We start from the raw sequence: 15000 nt of genomic DNA, 5'->3' as shown, positions 1-15000 counted from the left end.
TGTTCACTTCCCTTACCATTTCTGTTTTGGTTCATTACCAAAACCATATCCCACTTTACATTAACATCACTTTGGGCAGATTGCAATTATCCTCAATACACTAATTAAAGCTCACATTTACAAGTTCTAAATACAATCACATACACACCTAAACATCACTAATTCTTACATACACTTACACAATCAATCTATACACATATCCATCAACTCTCAAGGTCAATATTCCGCCAATACTTTCATGAACATATACACTTATTCAAGAATCTCAAGGCTGCTGAAAACTTCCTCAACACCAAGTTTTCCACAATTCATCAATTTTCCATCCAAGTGCAAAAATCACCATATATATGTGAAGTAATTCACTAGGATATTAAATCACCATAACCAACATAATTCTCATCAAATATATGTACAAATACTTCATCAATACATGAATACATGGCTGCCCAAAAATGGATATCTCAATAACTCTTCAAACTTAAAAATTTCCTTCACAAAACCAACACCCATAACATGTACACAAAGTTTAACAAAGAATTCTTCAAAAATGTAAACTTACCTTATGGTTGGAACTTGCCAAAACTTGATTAAACTTCTTAAATTTGGTATCAAACCCTTCCTTGTGATGTGTAGAAAATTTTTCATGAAGGAACCTAAGTGATTAGAAGTGAAATGAGTGGTTAGATGAGCTTGCATGAAAAATGGCCATGGTGGTTTTCATTTTCTTCAATTCGGCAATGTTGGGAGAACTTGGGGAAGATGAAGTTTCAGCTGGTTAGTGGACTTACACCTGCCCCAATATGTGTGTATTTTATTCCCTTAGTGGTCCACTTACTCACTTAATCATATAATATGTTAAACTTTCACTTAATCCCACATTAAACCCTTAATTCTCACTATTTACTTTAGGTGCCACCAAATTAATTTTTCATTTTATTTTCTAAGTGTAATACTATTTATTTTTAATGGAAATTTAGGTCAAAAGACAATTCGGGATGTCAAATGACCATAATGCCCCTGTTCGGGTTGCATTCCCGATTTTTCGGTAACACCGGGTTTTGTCTGTTTTTCGATTTCTCACTTTTCTTTGTACTAATTATTTAATTTTTCTTTGATCTTTCTAATGATATTTATTCTTCAATAAGGGTCTATTTAAGTCCTAAAAATGTTTTCCGTGGTTCCCCGCCAGGGCTAGTCAACGGTCCACGCCGTGACTTCCCGGTGCAGTCCCCCATCGCTAGGGTTCCCGGCTCGCTTAACTTGGTTACATTTCTTTGCTATTATTTTTCCTTTGTTTTTCTTGTATTTTCTTTTCTTGTATTTCATTATTTTATGTCTCCTCACTCATATTGAAGTGTAGTTCTAGGCATCCTAGCTGTCCGGACAACACTGGTCACCGGAGCAGCAGAACGCACTACCGAACTTAGGGGTGTTACATTTGAGATGCAGAATGGTTTCTGAGATGCAGAATGGTTTTTGAAATATAGAATGTTTTTGAATAGTAAAGAATTGTGATTTCAATTATGATTTATGTATAATTGATTTTGTTGGAATTGCCTAAATGGTTAGTTATGATTTGATAAATTGAGTTTCGTGATCAAAGTCATTTTATACAAATGATTTACATTATTGGCAATGAATATTTTGAGTTTTGGAATTTGATGAGTATTCAGATTCCAAATTTATTACTGTGAATTTTGTCAATGTATATTGTACTATGTTTTAAATTATAGTTGTGCACCACTGAGTTCACCACTCAGCGATAGCTTTGTATGCTGTCGCAGGTGAAAAGAGCATAGAGCAATTGAGTAAACTTCTTTGAAGAGACATTCAGATCAGCTCTAGGTATAACCATGTACACGGATTTTGATGTATGTATATAACAATATGTATGTAAATTATTTGAGCAGTTGTATAAAAACTCTTGTAAAACATTTTGGTATGTAATTAAATGTAAATTATTGTAAATGTAAATTTGAGATTCCATTTACTTGAATAGTTTTGTAATATAAATTTTGAGTCTTGTAATCAATGAAATGTTTCTTTAGGATGAGATTAGTTTGAAAATGAATTGATTGTTTATTGAGAATTGAATTGTGAATTGAAATGAAGTTATTGGAGTTGTATTTGAGAAAACATATTGGGAGCATTTTCTTTTGCAGGATTGAAGAACTGTTTTTTCAAAATACAGTCGGCACTTTGCCGAAATTTTGAAAAAAATTTTATAACACCAGATTTTAATCGATGATTTAAATTACACGAAAATTGTTTAAAAATCCCTTGTAGTATATCTAATGGGTTATCGGTAGGTGAAGTACGGTAATTCGTTAGGTGTACTACGGGATCATGTTACATCTTACAGGGGAGTAGGGTGTGACAGGTAAGTGGTTAGCTATTTTTGAAAAATCTTTGATGAATCTTCTGTAGAACCCTGCATGTCCCAAAAAGCTTCACACTCCCATGATTGATGTTGGTGGTGGCATGTTTTCAATGATCTCAATTTTTGCCTTATCAACTTCAATTCCTTTTTCTGATATCAAATGTCCTAGTACTATACCTTCCCTTACCATGAAGTGGCATTTTTCCTAATTTAGGACAGGTTTGATTCTTCATATTTTTGTAACACCTTAGATTAATTAGCTAGACAATCATCAAAAGTAGTTCCATAGATATAAAAATCATCCATAAAAACTTCCATGATATTTTCAATATAATAAAAAAAAATAGCCATCATGCATCTTTGAAAGGTAGCAGGGGCATTACAAAGACCAAAGGGCATCCTTCTATATGGAAATGTTCCATAAAGGCATGTGAATGTGGTCTTTTCTTGGTCTTCTGAAAGAATGGGAATTTAAAATAATCCCGAGTACCCATCTAGATAACAGAAGTAAGAGTATTTCACTAACCTCTCTAACATATGGTCAATGAAAAGGAGAGGAAAATGGTCTTTTCTGATGGCACTGTTCAATTTCCTATAATCTATGCACATTCGCCAACCAGTGACTACCCTAGTAGGGATCAGTTCATTGTTTGCATTTTGGATAATAGTTGTCCCCACCCTTCTTAGGAACTACATATACTGGACTAACCCATTTCTATCAGAAATTGGGTATATGATACCTGCATCTAATAGTTTCAAAATTTCTTTCTTGACTACTTCTTTCATGTTTGGGTAAAGTCTTCTTTCATGCTTGATAGTGGGTTTACTGTTTTCTTCTATGGGTATCCTATGCATGCAAATCGAGGGATTAATCTAGGTCTTCTATTTTATGCCCTATGGCCTTGTTATGGGTCCTAAGTTCTCTTAGCAATTTTTCCTCTTCTATCTTAGATAGGCTAGCATTGATTATAACAAGATATTTAGAGTTTGAGTCCAGAAATGCGTACCTTAGTGAGGAGGGGAGAGGTTTCAGTCTACCTGTTCAGTGGTGCTATCTGGTTTGCTTTTGGTTTGTTCCTCCTTCAACTTCTCCATCTCGGAAGCTTGAGCTAAGGGTAGGGGTGGATGAGCCGCTAACTATTGTGCATAGGCTGCTATTTCTATCTTTTCATTATTTGCTGTGTGGCTATGCACAATGCATTCTTCAAGAGGATCTTTAGGATGTATCTTATGAAATTCCTCTTCAACTTGTTTGTCAATTATGTCAACCTTGAAGCATTCGTTAGGTTCAAATTTGTGTTTCATTGTGTCGAACAAGTTGAATTCGACTTCTTCTTCTCCTACCTTGAGGGTTAGTTGCCCATTTTTGACATCTATGATTGCTCCAACGGTTGCCAAGAATGGTCTTACCAAGATGATAGGGATCTGAACATCTTCTTCCATCTCAAGGACAACAAAGTCTACTGGAATGAAGAATTTGCCCACTTTGATAGGGATGTTCTCAAGTATGCCCACAAGGTATTTAACAAATCAATCAACCAATTGCAGTGAAATTGTCGTGGGCTTCAGTTGTCCGATATCCAGCTTTTTGCATATTGATAGAGGCATTAAACTCACACTTGCCCTAAGATCATAGAGGGCCTTGTCTATTTTCTTATTGCCAATGAGGCAGGGTATGGAGAAGTTTCCTGGATCTTTCAACTTTGGAGGCAGTTTGTTTTGCAGTATGGCACTGCATTCCTCTGTTAGAGCAACTGTTTCATAGTCTTCTAGTTTTCTTTTCTTTGACATAATTTCCTTAAGAAATTTGGCATAGGATGGCATCTGAGAGAGTGCTTTAGTAAAGGGAATGCTGATATAAAGTTCCTGTAAAACTTTTAAAAACTTCTCAAATTGCTTGTCCAATTTGGCTTTCTGAAATCTCTGAGGAAAAGATAGGGGAGGCTGGTATGGCTCTGGTAACTTTTTTTTCTTCCCTGCTTCCACTTCCTGATCTTTCTTGGCTTCTTCCTCCTTTTTCTCTGCTTGGCATTCAGATTTTTTTGAGGTTTCCTCTGTCAGTTCTTCCTCTGGTTGTACTAGAGTTCTCCCACGCCTCAATGTAACTGCCTTACAATGCTCCTTTGGGTTCATCTCTGGTTGACTAGCCAGTTTACCAGTAGCCTTACTTGAAGAACTTGCTTGCTGAGCAATTTGATTCTCTAGCATCTTATTATGGGTAGTAAGTTGGTCCATTCTAGAAGTTAGCTGTTTAATCAATTCATTCTGTTGTTGTTGAGCTGCTAGGAAACCTTCCATCATGGATTCTATGGTCATCTTCGATTCAGGTTACTGAGGTTGAGGAGGCAGCGATGGCTGTGCAAAGTTTTAGCCTCTGTTCTAAAATCTAGGGGGTGCTGGTGGTTTGTACCCCTGTTGTTTGTTTATTGGCTGATTTTGTTGGTTTGACCATCAGAAATTTAGGTGGTTCCTCAATCTAGGGTTGTAAGTGTTTGAATATGGATTATTGGGCTGCCTCTGGTTGAAGTTTCCTCCATTATTCACATAGTTCATCTGTTCTGTGGGAGGTTCATTGAAGTTGTTATATTCTGAACTCATGTATCATCCTCCATAGTTGTCCTCATATTGACTGTTCATCCCTACAGCATTGGCTTGCATTTTATAAAGCCTCCTTGTGAGCTGATCAAATTGAGCATTTATCATGCCTAGGGCGTCCACTTTCAGGACCCCTGTTGTTCTCCTTGCGGTTCCTCTTTCATTTGACCACTCATAATTATGATATGCGACCCTCTCTAGAAGTTCAAGTGCTTGTGTCACTGTTTTCTCCATTAGGTCACCTTCTGCAGCCAAATCTACTGCGCTCCTTGTAGTGGTAGTAACCCATTATAGAAAATTTTCACTAATAGCCAATCCTCTATGCCATGGTATGGACATTCCCTCTGCAGGTCCTTATATTTTTCCCATGCGTCATAGAGTGATTCACCTTCCTTTTGTTTGAAGGTGTTGAGCTCAAGCCTCAGTCTTGCAGTCTTTGCAGGTGGGAAATACCTTGCTAGAAAAGCTTGGGAGAGGTTTTCCCAAGTAGTGAACGTTCCAGCTGGTTGAGAAAGTAACCACTTCCTTGCTCTATCTCAAAGGGAGAATGTGAATGCTCTGAGTCATATGGCTTAATCAGACACTCCATTCATCTTAAACGTGTCACATAGGGCAAGAAAGCACTGGAGGTGATAGTGTGGATCTTCTGTTGGTGAACCTCCAAACTGGGTTTGTTGAATCATCTGAAGCCATACTGGTTTTAACTCAAAGTTGTTGGCTTCCACTGTGGGTCTTGTGACACTAGGCTGAAATCCTTTGATAGATGGAGCTCCGTAGTCTCTCAAGAGTCTTGGACTATCATTATCATCTGCCATGGTTGGAATTTTGGGATTTTCTTTATCATGCTTTTGATGTTTTCTTTCCCTCCTGATGGCTTTCAGAGTTCTATCTATTTTGGGATCACAGTCTAATATTTCTTCTTCTGGCCTTGTTCTGGTCATATACCAGGTCAGGCACCTGAGAGAAAAGAAAAGAAAAAAAACAAACAAATAAACTTAGATAATAAATATAATTGCCTAAATCAGCTAAATTGCCTATCACTCGATATTACTAAATCTAAATTCCCTGGCAACGGCGCTAAAAACTTGTTTGCTGGTTTTACAACCACCGCAAGTGCATGGATCGCTAACAAGTAATAAAGTGATGAGTAAAGTATCATTTCCAAGAGGAATTTAATTAGTAACTACCAAACTACACAGTGATTTTAACTATTTAGGCTATCAAATAATGAGAGAATGAAAGTTGTTTATTTTTGTCACACCTTACCCCTCTGTAAGGCATAACATATCCCGTAGAATACCTAATGAACTACTGAACTTCACCTATTGATAACTCATTAAGTACACTATAAGGGATTTTAAAACCATTTTCTTACATTTTGGAAGTAGTGAGCATTTTAGTAGGAATTAAAAACATTTAATTGAAGTTTCAAAACTAGTAAAAATTTTTGTCCATTTTTATTTGTCCGCAAACTTTGAAAAAATTTCGACAGAGTGCTATTTGTATTTTGAGAAAACAGTTCTTCAAAAACCTGTAAAAACACTTCCAATAATTGTTTCCACAACTCCCAACCACCAAAATGACTCAGTTCCACATATTTCAAATCAATTCCACAATTCAATCAAAGTTTGACATCTCACAATATTTGTAACATCCTTATGTTCGGTAGTGCGTTCTACTGTTCCTGTGACCAGTGTTGTCCGGACAGCTAGGATGCCTAGAACTACACTTAGATATGAGTAAGGAGACATAAAATAATGAAATACAAGAAAAGAAAATACAAGAAAAATAAAGGAAAAATAATAGCAATGAAATGTAACCAAGTTAAACGACCCGAGAACTCTAGCGATGGGTGACCGCACCGGGAAGTCGCGGCGTGGACTGTTGACTAGCCCTGGACCTCGGGGAACCCCGAAAAATATTTTTAAGACTTAAATAAGTGTCTATTGAAATATAAATTCCATTACAATTATCAAAGAAAAATAAGTTAATTAGTACAAGAAAAGTGAGAAATCGAGAAAACGATAAAACTCGGTGTTATCGAAAAATCGGGAATGTAACCCGAACAGGGGCATTGTAGTCATTTGACACCCTGAGTTGTCTTTTGACCTAAATTTCCATTAAAAATACATGATATTACACTTGGAAAATGTCATGAAAAATTAAATTGGTGGTACCTAATGTAAATAGCAAAAATTGAGAGTTAAATGAAGGAAAATGAAACTTTAGATTAAATTAATATTAAATCTTATGTAGTGCTCCACTAACTCACATAAGTGGACCACTTACTCCTCATTTAGGACAGCAGATTCATCTTCTTCTTCAACCTCTCAAATTCAACTGAAAATGGAGGAATGAAGAACTCCATGGCCGTATGGTTTTGGAGCTCCATACAAGCTTGATCCAAGCCTCCTTCCTCGCACTTTCCTTCATTAAAAGTTGTCCATACACCTTGGGCAGTAGATAAGCAGCAAGAAGACCAAGTTTTGGTGAAGTTTTGAAGAGTTTCCAAAGTAGTAAGTATGTGTTTTTTATTATTGCTTCATTAAAGTTTGTGAGGATGTTATGGATACTTGAATTGTGGAGAGATTTTTGAGGTTTGATGTTCTAAGGGAGATGTTTATTTTTGCCAGCCATGGAAACTCCATAAGAACAGTCTATCCTTGCTTGTAAATGGTAGATTAAAGGGTTGATTAAGTGTTTATGTGTGTAGGAATAAATTGGGTGATGTATATTAGATGTATATGTGAATGTACACTTAACTTTGGAAACTTGGAAAGCAAATTGATGAAGACTACAATTCGGCAACTTGAAGTGTGAACCCAAAATATGTATTTCATGGCTTGGTTTATGGAATTATATGATTGAATTATGGTGCTTGTTATGGCAGCTTGTACATGTGTGCAAGAGTTTGAGTTTGGACATGTAAATGAGCTAGGTTATGTGATTAAATTGTTTGTAATTTGAACTTGGTAAATTCTGTACTATAAGGTGCATATTGAGTGTGGTTATAAGCTGCAAAATTAAGCAACAATGTGAAGTAAAATGTGTTTAGGTTATGGTACAAACCATAATTGACATGGATATGTAACTTGGTAATGTTAAATGTGTCCTTTGATGAGTGATGAATAATGTGCAATAGGGCAGTGTGTATTTTGGCTTAGAACCTTAAGTGTGTGACTCCAATTGATGTGAGACCAATTAGAGGTAAAACTAGCCACAAAATGTGCCAACTTTCATGAAGGAAGCTTACCAAAATTCTGCTTGGAAGGTAACTTGAAAAATGATCAAATCCGGATTGGTACATTTAAGGCCTGAAAATTGACCATTTGGGCAGCAGTTGATGTTTTGGCCATAACTCACTCAAAACAGGTCCAATTGACCTGAAAGATTTACCATGAATAGTTGAGACATGTATCTACAAGTCTTATGAAGACACCAATGCCCAGAAATGACCATAAGCAAGTCAAATAGCTTGCACAAGTTTAGGTCCAAAAACTGGCCGAACCTAAAATGACCTAAAGTGACCAATTTTGGTACATTCTGACCAGCCATAGTAAAATGACCATAACTTAGTTTAGTAAACTCAGAATGACCTAAAATTTTGCCCCGCGTGCAATAAGGCATAGATCTACAAGTTTGTAGTTTTGACCAAAACTTGAAAACTGAGGGAACTAGGTCATTCGGCTAGGTCAAATTAGTATACCGGAATCTGGCAAATTGCAATAAATTGCAACATACATGAGAATGAATTGGGTAACATGTACCAACACTAAAAGGCTATCAAATGTGACATATTGGTAACATTAAGACCTAATTCACCTAGACTGCATCGAGGGTCAACATCTTAGGTTGACTAAGAAAATAATAGTATTCAATAAATTAATTATTAAGCATTATCGTTAGAGACAGTTTAAATGAGTATTTAAACACTTCAAATTGTGTGTTTCAGTTAGCAAAGACTCAGGGAAAGGGAAGGAAACACTGAGTCAGAGCCAAGAGATAGTTATCAGAGGTTTGTGCACAATAGTTAGTTCTTTTGAATTTTTCAATTGAAATAAATTATGATTATTTATATGTCATTGTTTTAAATTGTGTTTGTGCACAATAATTTTGATTTCTTATTTTCTACTTAAAAATTTATTTGAACATTATAGTTTTAAATTGTGTCTGTGCACAATACTTTTTATATTCACTGCTTTTATTAGAAAGTTTATTTGGAGAAATGAGTTATGAATAATTTTTTATTGTTTTAGCTTTGGGAATATTATTTGAAAATTATTGTGTTGCCTACTTTGCAAATGGAAATTTTGAGATAAAATGTGATTTGTGGTTTGCATGAAATATTGTGATTTGGAATTGTTTTGATTCACACTTGGCATGACAATGTTACTATGTTCCTCCTCCATTTATGGGGTGAGTGTGATTATGTTCCTCCCTTTTTGACTTGTCAGTCTGAGGTGAGTGTGGATGAGTTCTCATTATTTAGCTAGCTTCCTCCCTCAATGATTTCGATTATTGGGGCGAGTGTGTCTTGTCGTGGTGTACAACACGGCATGTGCGGAAAAATTGTGTCATGGCCTATATTGTGTTATCAATTGGCAACACTATATTCTTCAGTTATTTGATCAAATTGTGTTATTGATGGGTAAAACTGTGTTATTCAGTTATTTGATCAAATTGTGTTATTGATTGGTAAAACTGTGTTATTCAGTTATTTGATCAAATTGTGTTATTGATTGGCAAAACTGTGTTACTCAGTTATTTAACCAAATTTGTGTTATATGAACTTTGTGAATTGTGAAATGGAATTGTGAATCATTTGATTTGTGAATTGTCAATAAAAGATTTATATATCGCATTTCAAATTGTTATTATGCACCACTAAGTAAATTTTACTCAGCGATAGCTTTTCATTGCTATCGCAGGTAGACAAACTGACAGGGCAGCAGACTAGGCTGCTAGTGCTTCAGTGAGAGATCATCGGGTATATTGAGTATACCATATTTTGCATTTTGTATTATCATATATGATCACTATATGTATATAGTGTTCTTGGTTTTTAGCAGTTGTAAATTAAAATTGTACATTGAAGATGTAAAATAAATTGTAAATTATTTTGAGCTTGTAAAATTTATACTATATTTCTTTTATCTCAGCCTTTGGAAATATTGAAAAATTATTGTGGTTTTGAGTTGAGAAACATATTGTGTTGATTAAATGTTAGAGTTTGAGATTGAGAAATATATTTGAAGTGCTTTTTACAGGTTTTTGAAGAACTGCTTTATTCAAAATACAAATGGCACTTTGTCAAAATTTTTACAGAAATTATTATTTCTTCAAATGTGTTAGCTATTTCACTTCAGTTCAAAAAATTTTTTTAACACCTGTAAATAGTGCTCACTACTGTAAAAAGAAGTAAGAAAAGTTTTAAAATTCCTTGTAGTGTATTTAATGGGTTATCAGGAGACAAAGTTGATAATTCATTAGGTATACTACAGGATCATGTCATGCCTTACAGAGGGGTGGGGTGTGACATGTTTAAGTGGTATCAGAGCAAGTTTTTAAATTCTGTTTTGACCTGTAATTTGAATATTCTTTCTTCATAGTACAACTGCTCAATGTAATTATTTGATACATACTGTACATTACATTATAAATATGCACTAATAGGAAGAAATCTCCTTATGTTGGTTATATAGGAAATAGAAAATCCTGTGAAAAGATATGGAAGAGAAAAATGAGACAATAGAATAGTCTGTGATAGCAGAAGTACAAGTTGAGGCCCCAGCTCCACAAAATGCTGAAAGCCCGACTATACCAATTTTACCAATACAAATTACTACACAAATGGCCTAGCAAATGACCACTTTCTTTCAACAAATGGCTAATAATCTGTCAGACCAAGCCCAAGTACAAACCCAACCCCCACAAGGGCAACATGAAATAGAGAAGAGGGAGAAACCTATGAGTCAGAGCTCAAGCAGTAATTTGGGGAAGAGAAAAGAATTTAAGGAGCCCCGAGCTTAGGGATATAAGAGAGGTGGATCATCAAGGCAGAGACCACCAAGGTTTAGTCATCGAACAACTAGAAGTTCCTACCCTACCCGCCAATGTGAAACTTATGGTAGAAATCATGGTGGGGTATGCTATAAGGCCATAGGAGCCTGTTATAACTGTGGAGGCATAGGACACTTTGCCAAGGACTGCACCAGTACTCGCAGAGTTGGACCACCTCCTACTACTGCTGAAGGGTCAGTTCAGAGCCCTGTCACCAGAGGTTCACAACCACCCAGCAGAGGTAGAGGCAGGGGTAGAGGTAAACCAGCAAGCAGCCAAGGCACAGTGAATAAATCAAGGCAAGGTAGTGCTCCAGTCAGAGTCTATGCAATGAGATAGAGGGAAGAGGCTGAGACTTTTGACATTGTTGCTGGTACTTTCTCAATTAGTAACTAAGATATATATATATATATATGTATTGTTTGACCTGGGGTCTGCATACTTTTATGTTAGTGTTAGAACTATATGTTCTGTTATTATTCCTTTACAGGGGAATAAATTTTGATGCATTAATGATTAGTCCTTTTAGATAAGGATTGTGATAATAAGTGAAATTAGTTTTGAAAGAGTTTATCGGCGAAAAGTATTTTCTAACACACCATAAATTATAAAGCTAAATGGCAAGCCTACTTAATATAAGGCAAGAGGACATAAAAGTAAGTTGTGGTAATAGACTTGCTCTAGATGAGGGCAAGGATGTTACTATTAGAAATTGTTAATGGATATTGTAATCAAAATAAGATTCAAATATTAGTAAATTCGAAAAGGATAAAATATCGAAAAATTTGATCTATTGGGATGTATCGTAGTAACTATGCAATGTACTTGATGTTTATACTGTAAGCTGCAGATTACAGTACTGACTTGAGATTATTGTGTAGAACTACGTACTACTCGATAGTACACCAAGATGAGAATAGTTGCCAACGGCATCTGTTTTGGTATAGTTATGCCAGGACAGAATTTAATTGTTAGAAATAAGTTTGAAAATCCTACTTAGGGAATTAAAACTCAAAAGTTAGAAAATCGAAAGGTTATAGTTTAGTACAGAAGGAAGTAAGTTATAGAATATTAAAAGATAAAAAGAGTTGTGGAAGTAGAAATTTGAACAGTTGATTCAGATATAACAAAGAAATGTTACGAATGTGAGGAAGACTATTGACTAGAATGGTCAGAGGACCAATGACTAGATAAATCATTCTAACATGACCTCAAGGGTCATTCAAGAAGGAACATGAATCGAAATATTAGACAGCACAATAGTAAGAGAAGATTGGTGTTATACAAACAAATTAAATGTTGTATTAGATTGTTAAAAGTCTTATACAAATTCAAGGGAAAGAAGATTATACGATCATATAGAAAGAAGAAAATAAACGTATGACTATTGTAAGATGGCTATCAGGTAAAATTTCGCGGACGAAATTTATTTTAAGGGGGGGAGAATTGTAACACCCCTATGTTCGGTAGTGCATTCTACTGTTCCTGTGACCAGTGTTGTTCGGACAGCTAGGATGTCTAGAACTACACTTAGATATGAGTAAGGAGACATAAAATAGTGAAATACAAGAAAAGCAAAAGAAAAATAATAGCAATGAAATGTAACCAAGTTAAACGAGCCGAGAACCCTAGCGATGGGTGACCGCACCGGGAAGTCGCGGCGTAGACCGTTGACTAGCACTGGACTGCGGGGAACCCCTAAAAAATATTTTTAGGACTTAAATAAATGTCTATTGAAGTATAAATACCATTAGAAATATCAAATAAAAATAGGTTAATTAGTACAAAGAAAAGTGAGAAATCGAGAAAACGATAAAACTCGGTGTTATCGAAAAATCGGGAATGCAACCCGAACAGGGGTATTGTGGTCATTTGACACCCTGAGTTGTCTTTTGACCTAAATGTCCATTAAAAATACATGATATTACACTTAGAAAATGTTATGAAAAATTAAATTGGTGGTACCTAATGTAAATAGCAAAAATTGAGAGTTAAATGAAGGAAAATGAAACTTTAGATTAAATTAATATTAAATCTTATATAGTGCTCCACTAACTCACATAAGTGGACCACTTACTCTTCATTTAGGATGGCAGATTCATCTTCTTCTTCAACCTCTCAAATTCAGCCGAAAATGGAGGAATGAAGAACTCCATGGCCGCATGGTTTTGGATCTCCATGCAAGCTTGATCCAAGCCTCCTTCCTTGCACTTTCCTTTATTAAAAGTTATCCATACACCTTGGGCAGTGGATAGGCAGCAAGAAGACCAAGTTTTGGTGAAGTTTTGAAGAGTTTCCAAAGTAGTAAGTATGTGTTTTTTATTATTGCTTCATTAAAGTTTGTGAGGATGTTATGGGTACTTGAATTGTGGAGAGATTTTTGAGGTTTGATGATCTAAGAGAGATGTTTATTTTTGGCAGCCATGGAAACTCCATAAGAATAGTTTATCCTTGCTTGTAAATGGTAGATTAAAGGGTTGATTAAGTATTTATGTGTGTAGGAATAAATTGACTGATGTATATTAGATGTATATGTGAATGTACACTTAACTTTGGAAGCTTGGAAAGCAAATTGATGAAGACTACAATTCGGCAACTTGAACTGTGAACCCAAGATATGTATTTCATGGCTTGATTTATAGAATTATATGATTGAATTATGGTGCTTGTTATGGCAGCTTGTACATGTGTGCAAGAGTTTGAGTTTGGACATGTAAATGAGCTAGGTTATGTGATTGAATTGTTTGTAATTTGAAATTGGTAAATTATGTACTATAAGGTGCATATTGAGTGTGGTTATAAGCTACCAAAATGACCAACAATGTGAAGTAAAATGCGTTTAGGTTATGGTACAAACCAGAATTGACATGGATGTGTAACTTGGTAATGTTAAATGTGTCCTTTGATGAGTGATGAACAATGTGCAATAGGGCATTGTGTATTTTGGCTTAGAACCTTAAGTGTGTGACTCCAATTGGTATAAGACCAATTGGAGGTGAAACTAGGCACAAAATATGCCAACTTTCATGAAGGAAGCTTAGCAAAATTCTACTAGGAAGGTAACTTGAAAAATGACCAAATCCGGATTAGTGCATTTAAGGCCTGAAAATTGACCATTTGGGCAGCAGTTGATGTTTTGGCCGTAACTCACTCAAAACAGGTCCAATTGACCTGAAATTTTTACCATGAATAGCTGAGACATATGTCTACAAGTCTTATGAAGATACCAAAGCCCAGAAATGACCATAAGCAAGTCAAATAGCTTGCACAAGTTCGGGTCCAAAAACTGGCCGAACCTAAAATAACCTAAAATGACCTAAAGTGACCAATTTTGGTACATTCTGACCAGCCATAGTAAAATGACCATAACTTGGTCTAGTAAACTCAGAATGACCTGAAATTTTTGCCCGCGTGCAATAAGACATAGATCTATAAGTTTGTAGTTTTGACCGAAACTCGAAAATCGAGGGAACTAGGTCATCCGGCTAGGTCAAATTAGTATACCGGAATTCGGCAAATTGCAATAAAATGCAACATACATGAGAATGAATTGGGTAACATGTACCAACACTAAAAGGCTATCAAATGTGACATATTGGTAACATTAAGACCTAATTCACCTAGACTGCATCGAGGGTGAACATCTTAGGTTGACTAAGGAAATAATAGTATTCAATAAATTAATTATTAAGCATTATTGTTAGAGACAGTTTAAATGAGTGCTGAAACACTTCAAATTGTGTGTTTCAGTTAGCAGAGACTCAGGGAGAGGGAACGAAACACTGAGTTAGAGCCAAGAGACAGTTATCAGAGGTTTGTGCACAATAGTTATTTCTTTTGAATTTTTCAATTGAAATAAATTATGATTATTTATATGGTATTGTTTTAAATTGTGTTTGTGCACAATAATTTTGATTTCTTATTTTCTACTTAAAAATTTATTTAAATATTATAGTTTTAAATTG

At 35.4% G+C, this 15000-nt stretch overlaps 1 non-coding gene across 1 annotated transcript; it reads left to right on the top strand.

Annotated features, from left to right (window-relative positions):
* Positions 1–5296: 5296 nt before the first annotated feature.
* Positions 5297–5403, top strand: LOC131172381 (small nucleolar RNA R71). Its single transcript, XR_009142860.1, has one exon. It is a non-coding gene; the product is annotated as a small nucleolar RNA R71 (small nucleolar RNA).
* Positions 5404–15000: the final 9597 nt, after the last annotated feature.

This window comes from Hevea brasiliensis, chromosome 13 (genome assembly GCF_030052815.1).
Source record: "Hevea brasiliensis isolate MT/VB/25A 57/8 chromosome 13, ASM3005281v1, whole genome shotgun sequence".
Taxonomy (NCBI): Eukaryota; Viridiplantae; Streptophyta; class Magnoliopsida; order Malpighiales; family Euphorbiaceae; genus Hevea; species Hevea brasiliensis.
This window is presented reverse-complemented; position numbering and strand designations above follow the sequence as displayed.